The sequence below is a fragment of the Mustela erminea genome, chromosome 12, assembly GCF_009829155.1.
Source record: "Mustela erminea isolate mMusErm1 chromosome 12, mMusErm1.Pri, whole genome shotgun sequence".
Classification (NCBI taxonomy): Eukaryota; Metazoa; Chordata; class Mammalia; order Carnivora; family Mustelidae; genus Mustela; species Mustela erminea.
In genome coordinates this window covers 43,979,566-43,999,087 of record NC_045625.1, presented here as the reverse complement: position 1 = coordinate 43,999,087, position 19,522 = coordinate 43,979,566, and the positions used below count along the sequence as shown (strand labels likewise).

At 37.0% G+C, this 19,522-nt stretch overlaps 1 long non-coding RNA gene across 2 annotated transcripts in view; it reads left to right on the top strand.

Annotated features, from left to right (window-relative positions):
* Positions 1–2,589: 2,589 nt before the first annotated feature.
* The window catches only part of LOC116570661, a 30,334-nt gene continuing 13,401 nt past the window's right edge, over positions 2,590–19,522 (top strand). For both annotated transcript variants that reach the window (XR_004277508.1, XR_004277507.1), the window contains exons 1-3: positions 2,590–2,796; positions 11,873–12,046; positions 13,114–13,245. This is a non-coding gene — a long non-coding RNA (uncharacterized LOC116570661). The remainder of the gene's footprint in view (positions 2,797–11,872; positions 12,047–13,113; positions 13,246–19,522) is intronic.

Below are 19,522 nucleotides of genomic sequence, written 5' to 3'. Positions count from 1 at the left end.
CAACCCTCCTTTCTGTCTGAGTTTCCAGCAGGTGTTAAGACAGGGACTAGAGTCTGTTCCCTCTCCCCCAAGGCTACTCTGAAGAGAAGGTCACAGAACCATCTCTTCAGAAATTCTAACTGGGAATCCTCATTGATTTTATTAAATGAATTTAGGCAGTGGTAGACAAGACCATACACACACAAATAAACCAGGAATTCTTTCAAACTATATGCCTTAAATCCAACCACAAATTTACTTTTCAACCACTGCCTTCGTCTCTAAGTTCGGTGTGCTTCACTATAGCAAAATTATTTAATCCTGCTTAAAGTTAAGTTCTATGTACTTTAATTATTATAACAGACAATCTGGTGACTAAATTAAGTTATAAACAAAAGTTACTTGCTTGTGGAAAACAAGGAAGATCAAGACCCAATGAAAATGTACTGTTTTGGGGATCCCTACCAAGGCAGAGAAATAATTTAACTGACTGTCCTGTCACAGCTAAAAAAAGTGACAGAATTGGTTTTTGAACAAAAATTTTATGGTATGTAGTGAAGTATGGTTTTCCTTCTGTTCCTCTGATCTAATAAGCTCAGGAGACAAAAATACAAGATGATTTGAAAAGTTATCTCTTTCTCAGAAATAGTGAAACCCAAACAAATCTCCTCCCATGAGAGAATAACTACTAATATTCCAAAAATCCTGAGAAGCCTAACGACATCTCATTTAGTGAATGAGCACAAGGCATGGCCCTAGGTGTTTCACGTACATTACCATATTTACTCTGAACAGCAGTCCTTCTAGGTAATACCAAACCTGATAATAGCTATTCATTTATTTCATGCTTACTATGTTCCAGGCACTACGGTAAGGATCTAAATACACTGACATTAATTCTCACCAATGAAACTAAGACAATACATATGATTTTCACCTGTACTTTGCAGTTGGGAAAAATGAGGCTCAAAGATTAGGTAACTTACTCAAGTTCACATGATAATGAATGAAAGAGGCAAGAGAAAAAAATCTAGCTGGATTTTTTCTAATGTCTGTAAGTCAACCACTATGTTATACTAACTCTGCTAATAGTAGAATTTATCACTTGACAAATGAAGAAATCCAGGACATCTAACTTCAGAAACATTCCCAAGATTATGGAGATCATTAATAGAGAAATAGGGTTTTTCTGAAACCGATTTCTGAGTGTTTCTCCTACTGCTCCTAATTTTAGTTTTGCTAGTAAGTATCTGTAGAACGTCAGGCCACTCACTTCCTTCCCCGAAACTTGATTTTCACCAGAGGTTACAGAAGTTACTCTCTCATCTGTTTTCCATACATGGCACTGACCATGAACTTAGCAAACTGCACAGTGTCATACAGGAGTATGTTCCTATTGTTCTTGTTAAAATAATCTCCTATTCCATGTTACCAGGTGTGATTTAGGATCATGGAAGAGAACCCTATAACATGGTTGTAATCTGTGTCGACTCGGCATTTATATGTTCTGAACTTTCCCTGATGGGATCGAGAATAGTGTGTCCGGGCAATTATCAAGAGCCAGAGATAGGCCACAAATTCATCTTCTACTTGCAAACAATAAAGTTATTAGAAAGCTGAGTTCTCCTTTCCTTCTTCCTTCTCTCCTTCCTCCCTCTCACCCTGGGTTCCTTAGTTCCTACCTTTCTTTTTTGAAACCTGAATTCTTTTTTTTTTTTTTAATTTAATTTAATTTTTTCAGTGTTCCAAGAGAAACTTGAATTCTTTATGAGAACTTCCCCAAGAGATGGCTGGAGTAGAGGCAGGGCAGGGAAGTCAGAGGAGGCTCCTCTCTATTTGACTGATAAGATGTCATGGATTTTCTGTAACTCTCCCTTCTGTATGTCTGCTGTGCTGGGTGACAGATGCAAGTGACGCCACATGCCTCAGCCCTGATGGCAGCTTCTTTCCATACCTCAGCTCTGGGGTGGCAGCACTTTCTACTCTCCTTTCATGAACCTTAAATTCTAGTTTGTCCTTTTCGGCCCACAGCTCCTGCCCCTTTAGGATTTTCCCTGCCTGAGCTTTCACCTCTTATGGGCAGTACTGTCTTCTCTGTATTGACCTTCAGCGACTTTATCTTAATTTCCATCAGACGTGACAGTACTTAGAACCATTCATACAATGTATATGCCTACGGCCGACCTTACTAAAGGTAGTGTTTGCAGGGTCTTTTATTTTCTTGTGTTTTTTTTGTTGTTGTTGGGCAGTGGCAGCAACACAGATTATTTAAACTAGCATATGAGGGGCGTCTGGGTGGCTCAGTCCATTAAGCGTCTGCCTTTGGCTCAGGTTAAAATCTCTGGGTCCTGGGATGGAGCCCCACATAGGGTGGGGGGGAAGTCCTTGCTCAGCAGGGAGCCTGCTTCTCCCTCTCCCTCCGCTGCCCCTCTGCTTGTGTGTTCTCTCTGTCAAATAAATAAATAACATCTTAAAAAAATAAATTATGAGATTGCCTTGCTTTTGTAGCTATTCACTCCAACTCATTCCAATCCCACCATCCCTTTCTCTTCCTGTTATGTCACTTACTTCAACGCCTCATCTCTGTTCCCAACACAACAGCTCCTGAATATTTCACTCCACAGCCCAGCTCCCTGTCGCTCCGGCCTGAAATGTAGCCACAGATCTGTTTTTGCCTTTTCAAGCCCCAGACACAGATTAATGTGTTCTGTTCAACAACGTGCCCTCTCCTGAGGACGGCACACCTCTTCCTCCCATGGGCGTGGGAGCACCAACAACAGCCGGTCTCATTTTGTTTCCTCTGCTTCACACAGATGAGTGAGTGGGATTATTATTAGATAACTTAAATATTTTTAACTCTTGGACTTGTTATTTGATTATATTTCATTTGGGGGACGTTGCCAGGTGTATGACGCCCACACAGCATCGTGGACTCTGATACAGTCACTTCATTTTTCAGACAATCCTGAGTTGTACACGGTGTTTTCCTAGACATGATCTCATCTTATCTCACAACAACCCTCTGACTTTGATAGGACAGGTTCAAGTCAGGATCAAGTCAGGATCAAGTCAGGATCAAGTCAGGGGACAGAAAACAGGAGAGAATTCAATGGTAAGATTCAACTAAGTATAAAGCCGTTAACTACTAGAAAGTGAAACAGAGAACTCAAGGTTTTGCAGATGTAGCTACTTTACAAAGCCCTCTGGGCTAAGGGAACAAAGAGAATAGGGAGCAAGGGGTGACAATTCAGGAGCCTAGAAGAGACATGTGGAGGTGAAATTCTGTCTCTGAGGAGACAGAATGGGATCCAGACTGGGAAGAGGGACTCAGATCTCAGAGGTGGCAGCTGGTGGTGACTGTACTTGTGTCTGGAGCAGGGAGAGGCAGCATGAAGTTGGTTCTGCAAATGTTGGGGAAAAGCCAAGCAGGATTCAAAGTCTGTTTCTGGAAGGAACTGCTGCTGTCAGGGTGAAAAAGCCTTGTGGGCATGAATGACTCAGGAACTGCTGGCTGACTGGAAGCCCACCGGAAGTGGGGGCGGAGCGGGTCCCTCCTCTCCGTCCAGGCTCGTGGTCTCCCTCTAGTGCTCTCTATTGTCAGAACCTAATAGTTACCTACACTGCAAAGAGGGCCCCGATGTGCAGATCGCAGCACAGTATACATAGAGGAGGGTTTGGAGGTTAAGGTCAAGAACTTAGTAACTGTAACACAGAATTTCCCTTGCCCAATTTTGAATTAATAAAAAAAAAAAAGGGGGGGGGGAGATAAGGCTGAAAGAATGTAACCAAACCAAGCATGTTGCTAAGAAAACAAAACTGGCAAGAGGTAAGGCTGGGATTTATATTCTATATCTTGATTGTGTATGTCATACTTTTTTCATTATGCCACATTTCCTGAGGCCCAAATGATTGAAATAACTCTCCTAGAATCACATAATATTTTTCTCTCTTTTTTTAAAGATTTTATTTATTTATTTGACAGTGACAGAGAGAGATGGAAAGAGAGTACAAACAGGGGGAGCAGGAGGCAGAGGGAGAGGTAGAAGCAGGCTTCTCACTGAGCAGACAGCCTGACACGGGGCTCAACCCCAGGACCCAGGATCATGACCTGAGCCGGAGGCAGGTGCTTAACCAACTGAGCCACCCAGGAACCCCTGAATCACATACTATTTCACCAGCAAAGACTTTGAAAAACATCACCCAATTTATCACCTATTCTCTATATCGCCCTGACTCAAAAATGTCTCATACAGTTGGGGAGAAATCAGGTTTGGGGAAAGAGAGAAGTCTAGGTTGGGAATAGCAGAGGATCTCAAAGCTTGTTTTCAGGAAAAGACAGCTAAGCTGTTGGGACAACAACAAAACTGAGAGAACCAAACACCTCCTTCATTTACGATCTCATTCATACAATAGCCAATTATTGTATGCCTACTTCATTCCAGACACTATTTTAGATGATGATGGCTCAGTTTTAGATAAAAATCCCTGCTTTCCTGAGGTTAACATTCTAGTGAGGGAGCCAGACAATAAGTAATATAAATAGCACACACAGTGTGCTGGAGAATATAGAAATATAAAGCAAGGAAGCGGTTGCATCTCCCTTTATGGTTGTCGGGAAAAATCCTCGTGAAGAAGGTGAGGTTGGTTGATTCTTCTCCTACCCAGGTGGGTATTATAGAGGGCACGGATTGCATGGAGCACGGGGTGTGGTGCAAAAATAATGAATACTGTTATGCTGGAAATAAAAAAAAAAAAAAAAAAAAAAAGAAGGTGAGGTTGGTGTAGAGGCCTGACTAGATATTTGGGGGAACATATTCTAAGTCATTGGAGCAACCTTTACAGAGGCCCTGTTGCAGATGAGGAAAAATGAGGAAGTTAATATGGCAGGAACAAGCAATAGGAAGAGGGGTTAGAGAAATAACGGAGGATCTGTGCACGCAGGACCTTGTATGAAGATCTCCACTGCAACATGCTACATTATTGTTCTGCAGTATCTACTCCTCCTCCACGAGATTGCATGGGGCAATGTGACTTGTCTGGTTGTTCAAATCGAGCACATGTGATATATTTCCTTTTAGACAGAAGCTTTAGGAGACAGCACATGGTTCGACAATTTTTTTTTTCCATTTTTTCAGGAAAACAAGCTCTATCAACTTGGTTCTCAGCAAAGGGGTGATGTGGAACTAAACGTCAGCCTACCTGAAATGTAGAGTAAAAAATCAACCTTTGCTGTTACAAGCCACCAAGATATTCAGTTCATTACAGCACCACAGTCTGGACTATTTTGGATGATAAACACTCCTCTTTTAGTTATGTAAGACTAGTAGATAGGTCTAGTTTTTCCCCAAAGAATAACATTAAGGGGTAAAAGGAATATATGACCTGGGACTTGGTGGGTTTTTAGAGCTGCCATGCTTCTGAGAGAACACTACTCGGATGGACAACAAAACTTTCAGTCAAAAAGGGAAAGATTCAAGTCACATCACTGCTTACTGTCTTCCACACAAACTACCACTTAAAGAAAAAAAAAATGAGAATTCCATTTGGAAATCATTCTATCTTTAAGAAATTGGACGCCCCATACTTAATAGAAGTGAGCATGAAGTAGTACCTTATCTATCCACTGGGAGAATCACAAAATACAAGGAGGAAGAAAGGGAAGAGAAGAAAGTACATATCCCTCTTCTTTATGCTGCTTCCACCCCTCTCTCAGCTTTTACCTCAGAGGCAGCCATCTGTTCACTCAGCCTCCCAACCTCACCCACACGTCTTTACAAGCATGATGGTCACTCTGTTTTCTAGTTGTTCCATTCTGGCTACAAACAAATTAATTCTTCGTCATCTTTTTTTAGTAGGCTCCACACCTAGCATGGAACTCAATGCAGTGCTTGAACTCACGACCCTGAGATCAAGACCTAGATCAAGATTTGGATGGACACTTGGCGGACTGACCCACACAGGAGCTCCCAGATTAATTCTTCTGATGAGTAAATGAAAAGAAAGGAAAGTCAGATCCTACAAATGACTTTATGAGATGCCAAAAATAATGGTGTAATAAGAATTAGTTATATAATCAAGTAAGAGAATATACTGAAAAAAATACCATTCATTTTATATGCCTCTATGAATATCATGAAACCTTCTGAGGCTGTTTTTATAGCATTTCTTTTAATTACATACTATGACTTTAAGAATTAGGAACCTGAGCCTCATTCAGTTTGGTAGACCCAATACCTAACATAGTAGGTAGGCACTGAGAAAAAGAGCTAAAATTTAAAACAAAAATAAAACCAACTGGATTCCTAAAGCAACTGATCATTTATTTGAAAATCTATCAAAATTTAATTTGGTTCTCATAACTCTCCCTTTTATTGTTCCATCTAGCACACAAATTAGCAGTGACATGTTAGAGATACCTAGAAATTTGCATGTATATACCTGTGTATTATAATGTGTGCTGTATTTGTATGTAAAGATATATTCATAATATATTTAAGTATTTTGATATTTATTTCCTATTATATTTGATCAAGGCATCAGTTAACTAAACAAACAAACAAACAAACAAACACCACATTTTTTTCCCTTGCAATGCAGGGAAAGCCTATTGTAAAAGTAAATTGATTGCCTGAGTAGACATCTCAATATCTCAATTTCGGTATCCTTTGATTTTTCTGTCATTTAACGCTGAAAGACAATATTCTCCTAAGTCTGTAAACTTTATTTTTATTTATTGAATTTCTGAAAGATGCAGCTGGGGAGGGGCTTAGAGGGAAAAATAATGTGTCTAGAATGTTGTTATTAATATATACAGGAGTTGTCATGTAAAGAATGACTAAAATGTTGTTAATGTGACTTTAGCACAATACACATAGCCTCTAAATGGTGACATAAATTGCATCTGGTGTTCATATTGCTGCCTGATGCTATTGCCTAAGACAATATAAATTTTACACTTGAAGTAAGTTGGCTACAGTCTTCAATAAAATCCAGCTCTCTCACGCTGCACCTCCTACAGTAAAACTAATTAGGATATTACACTAGTGACAGCTAGAATCCTCACGATGTTGTGCAATCTTCTGGGATTCAGTACTAGTTTGCCCCATTAGCTTTTTCTTACTCAAAAAGAAAATACTGGATTTGTTATTCTTTGACACTTCTACAAATGAAACATGAACAGCATTACATATATGAATGCACATCTTTTCCATAGTTTTGGCTTCACAGATCCTTACTGAACAATGAAATGAACAGATAGTGAAAACCATAGGAGGGCACATGGAAATTCGACCCTATTAATGACATTACTTATTCCTTCTTAATAGCTTTGATAGGGAGAGCATTTGGAAGGTCACCGGCCTTGAAGATGTGAGGGATACATATGAATATTTTTCACGGTGTCCCTGTATTATCACAATGAATTATTATAGCTTACTTTAAGCCTCATTCAGCAAATAGTTGGTTTGCAAAAAGATAAAATAAATTTTTAAAAAGTACTTTCAATACTACTGAATCATTAGTATTATCAAGTCAAGTAGTTCATTTGTTTTCTTTGAGGTTTTGTTGTGTTATCATTTCCCTTTTTCTTCACCACTGTCTCTTAACAAGGAGAAATGCAATTGCATTTTTCCCTTCAGTAAAACCTTACTTAAGACTTCACTAGCTATAGTGATATATAGTGCAGGAATTATGTAGTCAAGACCCATTGTTCCAAGAAAAAATGACTTTGAAGAAAAGAATAAAAAGGACATAAAAATTTGAAGTCATGAATTAAGTTTCATAAAACTGTACTGGGATAAAGACGATATACCGGTGAGGAAGGGATTACTCAAATGTTTTGGCATACATTCAGTTCCAAAATATCTGGAAGAAAAAAAATGACACAGCACTGTCTTACAGACGATTTTTAATCATTTGGGAAAAAAGCTAAAGATCTTGACCAAACTCTGAAAATAACTTTTCACCTACCTCCTCCTACTTAGCAAATATGTCTGTCACCAACAATTACATTTTTTATAGTTGTTCACTTGTCCAAACATATGTATCCTTCATCTCCACCTTTTCAAGCTGCCTTATTTTTAGATTATGAATAATATTACCAATTCTCACACTTTGTTGTTTATTATGTATATTAGTAGACAACAGGAATCAGTAGAAAGAATGTGGATTTGGAATCCAGATTTTTAACTGGGGTTGGATTCCTCAGTTGGTCCTCAGTGGAGGACCTTGGACAAGCTAAATATCTTCTCTGACTCATTAGTGAAGTGGGAACAATAAGACCCACCCCTGGTGTGAGTTAAAGCTTAGAAAGTCTCTGGCCTTCTGTAGGTACTTAAATGTTATTCCCCTTTGTTTTCCCTTTCATTTATTTAAAAAAAAAAAATAGGGGCTTTCTCCAGGACTCTTCTGGAATTATTTTCTTCTGGGTCTATATAAGTCTCTATATTGCCTTCTTGTGCTTTAATTTCAAAAGTTTTATACTTTTTAATATATGATTTTAATATATGATTTTTTTCCCTCTATGATATCATAACCTACATTCTTGGGACCTCTTTGAGAATTAAAAAAAAAAAAAAAGTAAAACCTAAATTTAAGTGGGTCTCAATTTTTTTTAAATATTTGAGTATATCGTGGTTGAAACTTACCACCTAAGACTTAAAAGTTATACATAATAAAAACCTGATACAACATTTGCAGTTTATAATTTAGCATTAGTAGTTTTATTGAAATTGCCATGCAATTCTAGCTACTTTTAAACTATTCAATATTCATTTGAAAGAAGGGAAGAAAGATGTAAAAAAAAAAAAAAAGGAAGGAAATCATAAGAGCTCAGTACAATTTTTTTTTAATTCTATCAATTAACATAGTTTAAAATAGTTTATTCACCATGTTTTGGTAAATAACTGCATTTCTTTTAAAAAGTTCAAAATAGCATTAGATTTTTGGATGGATTATAATTTGTTTTTGAGGGTTTACTAGGAGCTATCTTCATTAGATTACAACTGAATTTGTGTACCTACAACTTTCTGTGAAAGGTTTTACCATATTTTCTAGAAATGGGTCTGCATTAATCTTAATCTGCTAGCCCTGCTATTACCCCATTGATACATTTTATATTAATTATATTATATCCCTCTCCTTTAGATCCCCCAGGAATCGGTTTCTAAGCCCAGGAGCCCCAGTGTATGAAATATAACTATATATCATGCTCATGTTACTTTCCTGGTCCATTATGAAATTGCCTTTTTGATAATGGTTTGAGTCTCTGCACACGAATTTTCCTCTTTTGAGCACTGACGATTTTTGTTCAATGGAACTATTGACCTAGAACCTGGTCGGTCACTGAATTGTCTATTCTTAGACCTACATGTTATCACTCACTCTTCTTAAATGTGTAAGTTTCTTATAATTACACAGTAATAAGTGTGAAGCAAAAATAAACTTGCTGAATTCAACACATTGAGTGAATTATATATAACTAGAAAGAAGGCATTCAATTACTAACATTTATCAAGTGTTGTGTATTAAGTACTATACGTATCACTTAAATTCTACCTTTAAGATGAGTGGTAACAAAATACTTTACACATTTCCTTATGTATGGAAATACTTCACAAAATGCTAAGACCATACGGAATGGTGGATCATCACATTTAGTGTTTGGTAAGTAGTTATTGCTTTGCACAATAGTGCAAAACTGTAAAAATGAAAGAGGAAACTGAAAAGATACAAAGAAATTTTAAGCAATGGGAAAACTTATATTTTCTTCCTGGCGTTAAAAATATTTTGTTAACAAACACTTTGAAAAATGTATAGGACAATGAAAAAAAAAATAATAGCAAAAGTATTATTTCCTTAGTCAACTAACACTTAAAACACTAGAAACTTTGATAATTAAAGTGTTTTGTTACAAAACCGTGAACAGTTATTTGAACAGTGCTTGCCTTATTCTCATATAACTTACAATATGGAACGAGAATCTTTTCTATGCCTTTTAAAATTGCCATACTCCTTTCTAAATTCGGACCAGTTTCCAACATTTTATCCTTCACATTTTCAATATTGCAAAATATCTCCAAGATTTTCTTTAATGTGAGTTTCAGCTGGTGTCACTTTCTCTTGGACATCTTAATACTTTCCATTGCTACCACCTTCCTCATTTGTGTCAAAAAAAAGGTCACCTCGTGGCGCCTGGGTGGCTCAGTGGGTTAAAGCCTCTGCCTTCGGCTCAGGTCATGATCCCAGGGTCCTGGGATCAAGCCCTGCATTGGGCTCTCTGCTCAGCAGGGAGTCTGCTTCCTCCTCTCTCTGCCTGCCTCTCTGCCTACTTGTGATCTCTGTCTGTCAAATAAATAAATAAAATCTTTAAAAAATAAAAAAATTTAAAAAAATTTAAAGAAAAAGTCACCTTAACTAAGTTCTCTAACTGAACACCTAGAATCCCATGAATGGCAGTTATTTCTACTATAACTCCACTTACATTCAATTCAGATTTCATATTCATAGTTACCATTTTGTTTCTATGCTGCTCTTTCATGTGTTTGGTCAATTTCCCACTTCAATTATGATATTTTATAAAATATCACATGAGTTTATCACTGTGAAACAAAGAGGCAACACAACTACACATTTTTCTGTCTGTGCATGAACTGAACAACCAAAGTGGCACGACCAATCACCATGAGAGCTTCAAACAAGTGATGTGACTTATAACTGATCATGATGCCCATCTGTTAGGCAGTGATTTATGGATAGAATAGCTAGGAGCAATATATTTTATGTAATTAATCATAATTAATATACCATGGCAACTAAGATTTGGACCATGTTCTCTGGACAACTGTGTTATTTAACTAAACCATAGTAACTGAAATGTGCCCATATTGAAACTATGAAATCTAAAAAATACATGACTTTTTCAAAGTTTGTACCATTTTGCTCTTCATGATTATCACAGCTAAAGTCTGTATATTTGCCCAATAAATATGTGTATAATAAGACTGGAAAATTGAAAACAATGCTGCATGTAATCGTGTCAATTATTTAGTAGAAGTGCATGTAGCACCTATAACTTATGTAAGCATTAATACTAAATCTTCAGCAAAGGGATGTCTTATTCCAGCAGGCCTATGATCTACTGAGCAGTCTCTGGAACTCTGCAATCACTTTGAGGGGCAGTAATTTACCACCAGAAAATTCTCTGGGACTTAATCCCTTTCTGACATAATTCCCTCTAAGCCCATGAATCTGCATCCTTTTTCTTTTTCTTTTTCTTTTTATTTTTCTTAAAGTTTTTTTTATGTATTTATTTGACAGAGAGAAATCACAAGTAGATGGAGAGGCAGGCAGAGAGAGAGAGAGAGGGAAGCAGGCTCCCCGCTGAGCAGAGAGCCCGATGCGGGACTCGATCCCAGGACCCTGAGATCATGACCCGAGCCGAAGGCAGAGGCCTAACCCACCGAGCCACCCAGGTGCCCTGCATCCTTTTTCTGAGACAGTAATTATTAAGAAACATTCATTGAGACAACCCTCCCCTTTTTTTAATGTATCCTGTCTGTGTTGGACACCATATATTCATTATTTTGTACATTAATAATGCTACAAGGTAGGCATTAAGTAGTAACTGTAATTTACACATAGGAAAATAAAGACCTAGGGCACCTGGGTGGCTCAGCGGGTTAAAGCCTCTGCCTTCGGCTCAGGTCATGATCTCAGGGTCCTGGGATCGAGCCCCACATCGGGCTCTCTGCTCAGCAGGGAGCCTGCTTCCCCCTCTCTCTCTGTCTGCCTCTCTGCCTACTTGTGATCTCTCTCTGTCAAATAAATGAATAAAATTAAAAAAAAACAAAGAAAGAAAATAAAGACCTAGAAAGATCCAGTAACTTTTCCAAAGTTACAGATGCAGATCTCTGGCCTCCAAATCTAGGAACTCTTCTCTAAGAGGAGTACTACTCTTCCCTGGTTGGGTAAATCTTCAAGGACTGCATACCGATAAACCAATCGATGGATCCTACCCAGAAGAAGGATGGGATTAAAACCATTTCTCATTTGTGAATCAAGAAGCAAGGTTAGTATCTACCCTACAGCATATGGAAGTCTAAAAGACAATTTTCTGCTTCCAGATTCTTTCTGTTGATCAGTGGTATAAACTAACCTAAACATGACCATACTCTCTCTTTCTCACCCTCTTTAAACTGTACTGAATATAATTAAGGGATTAAACTGTTTTCAGTTTTTATATCCCACTCTATGGAAATGAGCTGAGTTTTATACAAATACAAAAGCTTTCTATTTACAGTAGTTTATTTGTTTCCTTTCTGTGTTTAAGACCATTGCTCATCTTTCTGTAACTGATCAACCTGTTTATTAAAAAAAAAGATCTAAGTTAAAATTGTGAAGCTATCTTGAAATGTAATATATCTTGAAAAAGGAATATCAAAAGAATATAACTCATAATTCTACCACATGACATTGCCTTCCAATTTCCAGTGAAATATAAAATTTACTTTTAATTTTGAAATACAACAGATTGTATCTTTTTAATTACCACAATAAATGTGGAAGTAAGGAACTGCATTTCAATTTTTTACTAAATGTCTCCAAAACTAATTAAAAGGAGTGAGGCTTTTATGTGGGTAAGACTTGAAGAGGGTGGATGAGACACGTGAGAATTGCCTCACTGTCTTTTGAAAATGTTGGAGCTATAAAGTTGAGGAATGGTGCTTTAGCATTTGATAGATGCTGTTTTAAAGCAAAATGAAACATAAATAGTAATTATTATTTTCTCCTATAATTCTTTTACGGCTGGTGTCCCTGATACATATACTTCTTCAGCTTCTTGCGCGTCACCCACAAGCTCATCTGCAATAATCTCCTTCCTTACCACTTCCATCCCTGTCTGTCAGGATGTCATTCCTCTTGTCTACCTTTAATCTTTCAACCTGTGTCCTGAATTTTATCCTCCAAATTTCCTCTTGGTCCTTGTTCCATCAATTGTCTCTCCAATTTTCTGCATTTTTAATGTGTCTCACTCATTTCTCTTGGTCTTCATTATATACATGAGATCAAATCTTTGTTACATAAATATGACCATAGGACATCCCTAACTTATTTTCTTTCTTTTTTCTTCCTCAGCCAAGATGACTGAAAGAATTGTTTACCACAGAAATCTTTTTACTTAGGCAAACCACACTTATATTGAAACTGGATTCTGCTCCTGTTACCCCACTGAAATTGCTCTAGAAAAATCCAGTAACTTCCAAAATGGTAAATACTAAGAATTTATTTCAAATCCTATTTTTCTGGATCTGGTCCTGACCCTTTGAAAGGGTCTTTGAAAAGGCTTACTTTCATTACTATGATGCATCTTCCTGGTTTTTTCCTTTCCTAAAACTGTCATTCCTTTCAACCTCCTTCCTATTTTCCCCCCTGACTTTTGGGTGTTGGTGTCCTTGACTGTCTCTTGTTCTCACGTTACACAAACGTCTAAGGGATCTTGTTCTCACTTATTCCTTCATCTAACATGGGTATTCCCACTTTTACTCTTTCCAGACCACTCCTGTAAGCTCCAAACAGTAATCTTAAAATGGCTCTTGTGCATTATCATCACAATGCCCCTCTTCCCTTCAAAGCTTTTCTTCTTCCTGTTCCCCTTATCTTAGTTAATGACACCAGTATCAATCCTGTCCCCCGAGTTTGTACTGTCAAACATTCTCCTGAACCCCTCCCATCTGCAATGACTACCCACGGCCCTTATCATTTTGGGTAAGCAACTGTGATGACATTGGCCTTTATCTTCAAGCAACTGTGATGACATTGGCCTTTATCTTCTTTCTCCCCTAAATCAACTTCCCACTGCCACTGCAATGATTTTTTAAAAAACACATATTTTTGTGTTCAAAATTCATCAACTGCCCTCAAATACATTCACGATAATTTGTGATTTCCTCAACTACTTAGACAAGGTTCTTTTTATATCCTGCCTGGCTTCCAGCTTCTTCTCTTTCTGTGGAGCTAACACTTAATATATACCTTACAGCATTATCTCAAACTGAAGATGAGAAAATAAAGGCCAGCGTCACTGGGTAGGAACTCATCCAAAGTTACACAGTTGGGAGATGTTCTTCCTATCTTTCTGTGAGGATATACACATTCTTTGCACCAGCCATGCTGAACTACTGGCAAGTCTTCAGAGGTGCAGTGATCTCACGTACTTCTCTCATTTGAACAAAGCTTTCCTTCTGCTAGAACAGTCTTCCTCAGGCATTCACCTCACTGCCTTTAAGAAACAGCTGCAGTGTGGACCCTCCTCTGAATCATTACCTAATGTCCCAGTGATGATATAACACACCTCCCTTGTGTTTCTTCCTACTTCCATAACATTTAAACATCCCCTGGTTTTACCACTTCTTCTGTCTTTACTATGACCCTCAGTTTACTGTCTCATGCTAAACTCTGCTGTAGCACTGTGGGCCTCACCTCTGTATCTCCCACACTGTACAGAGTGTCTGGAATTTGGTAGGGCTTCAGTTCTATTTTTAAATACATTGAAAGGCAGAGAAAATCACGGATTCTTCTTATTTGTAAAATGAGAATTTGTGCCTACACCATCACTCAGATCCATTCTGTGACACTGTGGTTATGACTTCTGTGTATTTGTGTAAAGTTCTGTAAGCATTCTTGGAAAGTGCAACTATTCTAGGGCCTGAAATATGGTGCACTTGGGTTAAATTTCATTTCTTTAGGACACATAGGTATTGATTAATTTTATTGCTGCATTATATATGCTTGGGTATGCATAACTGGGAGTTTAGATGTGTTCACTGACAGACAAGGCAGACAGAGGTAAAGTATTTCAACTGATTGGTATGTACATTAGGCTGTCAATCTGACACACAAATAACTGGTGGTATCAGTCAGGTAAGTGAAACTATAGGCCAGTTTGGTGGGGGGGAAGAAAAAAACAGAACTTAAAGAACATTTCAAATTAGTAATTTCACTAAAATGAACTCATTCTATGCTAGGTTATAATCTGATGAAATTAATCAAATTTGTGCCCTTAAACTCATGGATACACACACACATACACACACACACACACACACACACACACACTTTGGACCTTTTAGACATAATTAAGCTACTATATATCTATATAGATATATAGTAGTTGAGAGCATTAAAAGATACACAAAATATTTATTTTTGAAGGAAGGGATCTAGAGATAAATAATCATGCATTTTTCCTTTTAGGGTGTCATATTCAGATACTCCAGATCTTAAGAGAGGCAGGGATCTTAAAAAAACAGAAACAAAAACAAAAACAAAACACCTCAGTTTGGAAAGAACAGCTATTTACTTGAATTGAGTTCCCTTGTTATTATCATATGTATCATATTCAAACATAAATAAGTTTTCAAAACCAAACTTGATAGGCATGCTGTTTATAGATTTTGCCTAATCTGGGTAATAGGTTCTTGATTCTGATGGAAAAGAGATATCTATTTCCAGAGTATAAATATATAACAATAAGATATTAACTCAAAAGCATACAAAGTTTGAATTCATAATATGTAATTAGAAAACTATTTTACTTGTTGATTTATGTAGGCATTTTCCTTTATATAAACAGGATTTAGAGAAAATTATATAACTACATAAATACTACATAGTGAAATGCATTTATAATAAGGAAAATGAGTCCAAAAATAAGTAAGTAAGAACAAACATAGGGGCAAGGATATGTTAAAAATGCAAAATTTAGGAAATGAGGCCCTGCGTACTTTCTCAGGAAGACAAAAAATTAATTATAAATTTTCTAGGAGCAGCAGAAGAATATAAAATTGGTTATATAAGACATAATATCTAAAACCTCTGATTTTCCTAGAATGTTTGCTATATGATAAAAAAAATATTTTCAACAACATACTTAGAGTAAACACAATGTTGAATGTTATGGAACTGCTTTTAATATGTTTTTCAATTTAGTCAGATATTTTTATGCTAAAGTCAAAATCACTTCAGTACGGATATCAATTCAATGTGGTCTCTGTATGTAATATCTTTCTGTGTTTATCTTCACGCAAGGATACATTTTAGAGCAGAGACCATTAACCAAAATGAAAAGAATGCAGTCCAAGTCAGGCAAGTAAGGAGAACTGGGGTAAGACAAGGAGGACTTGGAAGATCTGTGAGAGCACATCCAAACTAAAGTGATTTAAGTGCTATTAAGAAAGAACACATTGTGTAGACCCACTAAAGCAGGTTCAGAGATAAAGACCCAGTTTTTCCCAATAGTTTGCAAATTCTGCTTTGGAAAATGAAGAAGAATGGATAGGTCACACATGCTTCAAAAATGCTGCATAAATAAAGCCTACCTCAACTAAACTTTGAAACTTATTGAAAATTAATAGGGTCAAAGTTGTACTTTCTGGCAGCTATTTGAAACCTAGCTATTGAGTATTACCAGTAAAACAGAGCACTATGAATTATCAAATATATGAACTGGGGTAGAGTGATATTTATGTGCAAAATAATGGAGAGGGAAAAATTAGCACAAACCCAAATAGTAGAGCTATCTGATAGAAGTGTTGAAATTCCCCCTTAGAATCTGGTTTTGGACCTTTTAGACATAATTAAATGGACACCTTAAAAAGAAAAAAAGTAATAATGTAGTTATGATAGAGAGTCAGAGAAGGAATCCTTGATGGACCAGAAATGTGAGGATTCTCAAAAAAGAGAGAAAATAGATGGATATATATAAGGGAAAACATTTTTTAGTGAAAGCTTAGAATATCAACCATAAAGGAAAAAGCCTAGACAGAAGTTTCAAGGTTGCCTGAGTTCAAGTACAGCTCCTCTTCCTTCTCACTGTATGGCCTTGAACAAGTTACAGTACTTTTCTATGTCTCATTAATTTTCACTTGTAAAATTATAAAAATAGGAGCTACTATCAGGGTTGCTATGAGGACTAAATATGTGTGTGTGTGTGTGTGTGTGTGTGTGTAAAATAATATATAAGTAATTCTAAGTTTTATATATATACATATATATTGCTTAGAAGAGTGTCAGTTATAATAGGGCTTATAACACAGTTACATACGTCTATTAGTGTCCAGCTAACAACATGAACCTCAGAATAACTGTTCTGCTTTGTCTAAAAAATGAAAAAGCAAGGACAAATCTGGCAGACAAGGGGATTCAAGGAAGAATATAGGGACATATTTCCAATTCTTCGCTTAATTTTTTAAGAATGGTCTTTACCTATAATCAACCAAAATTATAGTGACAGATGCTCTATTTTCAATAATGAACTCCACACCATGTTCATCCCTTTCCCATGGAATCATCAAAGGAACCAAGGAACAGCATTCAGTTACTCTGTCTCCCAGCCAGTAGCAATTACTTGTGAAGCTTTGACTGGAAAGCATATTTTCTCTTTTCTTATACCATTTCAGCCACATTAAATGGAGAAATTTATTACATAATTCAGATTGCTACATTCAGTTCTTCACAGATTTCTTCCTTAAAATCCTAAGGATTCCCTTATTTATAATCATGTCATGCCAAATTTAGAATTAGATTTAATTGCATCCTTACCCTAAAAAAGTCAGAACTTAAAGATCTGTATAAGGTACTTGATTCTATATGAGCAAAAGATTCTGCCATTATTGGTCAGATTAAAGGATCAGAGTCCAATACGGTTCAGAGTGACTGATGCTCATCTTACTCATGTTTGCACAGTACCACTTGAAACTTGAACCCAAGAAAGAATTGAGTCCATACTATAAGGACTAAGAGAAAAAGCAGTTTAAATATTTGTATCCTACCAACACTTTGATCTAATAAAGTCAATAGACTTTTATTTACTTATTAAGATTGGAGGACTACGTGATAGTTATGTCCTGGTTTTCACAATGCAAAATCCAAATCCTACTCTTTCCTGAATCGCAGCCATCTGCAAATGTGAACTTACATTCTTTTTTTCTTCAGAATATCCTTGGATTCAAGTATTTGGTATTTGTTCATTGTTACTTAGTAAAATTAGCAGTGCACATGGATTTTCATATCCCAATGATTCAGTGATTTTTTTTTTCTTCCACAAATTCTTAATTAGAATCTCAAGGACTCCCAGTTTCTTTATAATTCTACCATGATCTAATGACTTTTTACTAAGATCTGCAGGATCTTTTTGTTAAGGACATTCATTAAGATCCCCAAAAGGATTAAAATGTACTAAAGAGAAAGCTGAAATTTGTTCATCACATCGTTGGTTATTCATTCATTCATTCATTCACTCACTCATTCATGATTTTTCTCATGGAGGCAAATAACTTATCTTGGATTGACAATAAGCCATCCAGGTCTATGCTTGGCTAACTATTAAAGGGCAATTCAAGAGATTAGGTAGGTCTTACTTACTATTGTAGATATTGAGTTCCCTTCGTTTTTGAAATTGCTCCTTCTCTTTATGACCTGACTGTAGGGCCTGGTTAGCCAGAGGGAGCCATTTCGTTGTAAACTTGGATTGACCCTACCCCTCCCAGAAGAACTTACTTGCAAAGCCCAGATACAAGGGCAGGCCAGGCTGGGTGGAGATAACCAATCAGGAGGGCACGCATATATTTACTATGGTAAATTGAAACTCAATTGGCCACCCATATTGCCGACCTAGCATGATTGTGCAGTTTTCCCTGTGTATTGCAATCTCATTGGCCACCTGTGTATAAGCCAGGCTCAACCACCTCTATAAAAGTTAGTCTGTGAGGCTGGGAAGGGTCGTGGTCCTTGCCGCCTCTTGGAAGAGAGACAGCCCTGACCAGTCAGTTTGATTCTTGATGGTTGGTGCCAAATAAAGCTTTGCTTGACCTTCGCTTTGTACCAATCTCGTTCCTTTGATTACGGACCCTAACACTGACCCAAGAAACCCTCAGTGATAGAACCTCTTGCTTAGGGAACACAAACATAAAGACTTTACAAACTGAAGTTATCTCCTAAACTGTCTCCTAAGTAGGTCCGTCTATCTACCTCTTTCTTCATAAATATTCTAGTCAGACCCATGTGTTTAAACTACTACAGGGAAACCACGAAATCTGTGGAGACTTCTGCTGAAGGTCTTGAGGTCTTTTTTGATCCTTAGAGTATATCAAAGCTATAAAATATTCATTACTTACTAGAAATATACAGTATTTCTTCATGAGCTGGCTTATATACCTATGAGGTATTATTATTGTTTCTTTCTCTTTCTCATATTACTATACATTAGTATGACACTTTGCACCTTGTCATGTCTTTCCTTACCAAAAGACAGACAGACAGACATGGCTATTTAGCATCTGTCTAAAGACTGCCAATGTTTTATGATGAGGTATTAGAAACTGCTTTGGATAATTCAGACTTGGATTTGTTTGTTGGTGTGTCATCAGAAATGAGAAATTAATAAGCGGCTATGCCATGAAAGATCTTCGTTCACTCTTGTTGTGAGGGGTTCGGAAGGCAAATTGGCACAACTAATTGCCCTTATAAGAACCCGCTAACTGGGCAG